Source organism: Penaeus japonicus, unplaced genomic scaffold, assembly GCF_977035675.1.
Source record: "Penaeus japonicus unplaced genomic scaffold, GWHDUDI00000001_assembly GWHDUDI00000018, whole genome shotgun sequence".
Taxonomy (NCBI): domain Eukaryota; kingdom Metazoa; phylum Arthropoda; class Malacostraca; order Decapoda; family Penaeidae; genus Penaeus; species Penaeus japonicus.
In genome coordinates, this window is record NW_028234420.1 from 37,057,080 (window position 1) to 37,059,579 (window position 2,500).

At 33.4% G+C, this 2,500-nt stretch overlaps 1 protein-coding gene across 2 annotated transcripts in view; it reads left to right on the forward strand.

Annotated features, from left to right (window-relative positions):
- Positions 1-2,500, forward strand: part of LOC122258667 (TWiK family of potassium channels protein 7) — a 12,116-nt gene that overhangs the window by 5,541 nt on the left and 4,075 nt on the right. The window lies entirely within an intron of this gene.

Here is a 2,500-nt window from a genome sequence, read left to right on the forward strand (position 1 = left end):
ATTTTTACTTATGCAGAAGTCTTAACTCAGTAAAAATTATGGTAACATAGTAATATTTTCCTGTTTTCCCTCTTAATTTGGGAGGAATTGTTAATAATTTGGTTAAAGATTTAGAGAAAGGGCGTGAAAGCAAAGGTCAACTACTTGGCTGTTCAGTAGTGGTAAAAAAATTAAGAACCACTGATCTAAATGAAATCTTAATCATACAATAACGTTTTTGATTGTAATGTAATCATATTCTTCTGTTTCTTTATCTGCTTTTCTGCTGTTATGATTTATATGCGAGATAATTATGCATAGATATTTGCAATAGCATACTTGTCAAGCTGTAAGTATACATATGCATTGTGCTTTATACTCTGTTTTGTTATTTTAGCTATGTAAGTGTCTCCATCTCTATATATCTATCTGTCTGTTTCTCTCTCTCTCTCACTCACTCTCTCTCTCTCTCTCTCTCTCTCTCTCTCTCTCTCTCTCTCTCTCTCTCTCTCTCTCTCTCTCTCTCTCTCTCTCTCTCCCCCTCTCTCTCTCACTCACTCTCTCTCTTCCTCTCTCTCTCTCTCTCTCTCTCTCTCTCTCTCTCTCCCTCTCTCTCTCTCTCTCTCTCTCTCTCTCTCTCTCTCTATTTCTATCTTGTTTAATGCACAGCTACCCTAAACTCTCAATAGGGTAAATGTCCTACCGATAATGAAGTAGCATTTTAATAAACATGATCTTTATTGATGCAGTATCATAATGATTATTTCTATGGTAGGCCTATATCCTCATTTATCAGTACTATAATCGGATATATTATTTGCTGATTGTCTCTTACTGAAAACATGTCTTGGTCGCCATTTTGTCGACCGTGTTGCTAATAGACACTGTAATTAGTTTTTACCCGCATATCACTTATCTTTATTCTTCTTTAGATTACCAGCAACTACTTTGTGTATTGGCGCTATATTTTATATCAACTCTCTCTCTTCCCCTTCCCGTTCGTTCCTTCTTTTCCCTCTTTCTGCTTTCTCTTTGCCCCCTCATTCCTTTCTCATTTCCTCTGTGCCTCTTCTACCCCTAAACTCTTATCCGTTCCCTTTATCCCTTCCAATCCCTCATCTCCTCTCCCTTCCACTCCGTCTTCTTCTCTCCCTTCCCCCTCCCCTCTCTTCACCCTCCCCTTCCTTCTCTTTCTTCCCCCATACCCCTCTCTCTCTATCCACCCTTCCCCCTGCCCCTACCCCTCCCCCTCCTCTCTTCCCTGTGTCCTTACCACACTTCCTCCCCCTTCCCCCTTCTCCCCCCCCCCCGACCCCCTCCACTTACTATTCCTTTTCACCGTACCCCCCCCCCCCTCCTTCCAGTTTCATATAACCATAACCGTTAAAAAGTAACACTAGTCTTCATTACGATAAAAAAAAAATCAAATGATCAAACAAAAATATAACCGTAAATGCTCGATTGTTGCTATTGTGTCTGACTGTTGCTATGCAAACGAAGTAAACACAACATGGCGCTCGTTTCCATGTGATCACGTGACAAAAGTGCGAGGAGTAACTTCCGTAAATGTGATAATTATCATCTGTACGAGAACAGATACTGAACTTGTGGTGATGTTAATTCTAATAATGGTAATAATAATGATAATAGTAATAATAATGATAATAGTAATAATAATGATAACAGTAATAATGATAACAGTAATAATAATGATAATTAGTAATAATAAAGATAATAGTAATAACAATAATAATGATAATAATAGTAATAATGATAACAATAATGGTAATAGTAATAACTAATGATATCATTATAACATATTTAAGTATATTAACAAAATGATAACAAGAGAAGACTAACACAACACAAGAGTAAAGGCATCCAATACATGTTTTGCTAAACACAATGACGTATAATTTGTTTGGAAAATCTAACCTTACTTAGTATGTATTATATTTAAGTGCGCATCAGTAAAGATATGTAAATAGTGCAATATTAATCATAAGAAATAGTGATAGTAATTATGATGATACTAGTTATAGTGGTAATTGTAGTATTATTAATAATGATAATAATTGTGATCATAATAATGACATTAATAATTATAATAATAATAAAGATATTAAATAATGTTGATAATAATAATGATAATGATAATAATTGAAAGAAAATTATAATAACAGTGAAAGTAATAATAATGATGATAAGATAAAAATAAAGAGAAAGGGATCAAATGATGATAATGATATGGCAATTAATGATATTATCTTTGCATTGACGATGAAAACATTAACGATTATATTGCTTATATTGATAGAAATGTAATAGCAATAGTAATAACGAAATTTATAATAGTAATGATGATATTGATAATGATGATAATATAATTTTCATTATCACCATCAATTTATCATCATATGATAATGAAACTATACTAACATACCATCATTACTATAGCCCTTTCATTATCACACAAAACCACATAGAAAAATAACACAAGACTAAAAAGGCCAAAAAAAGA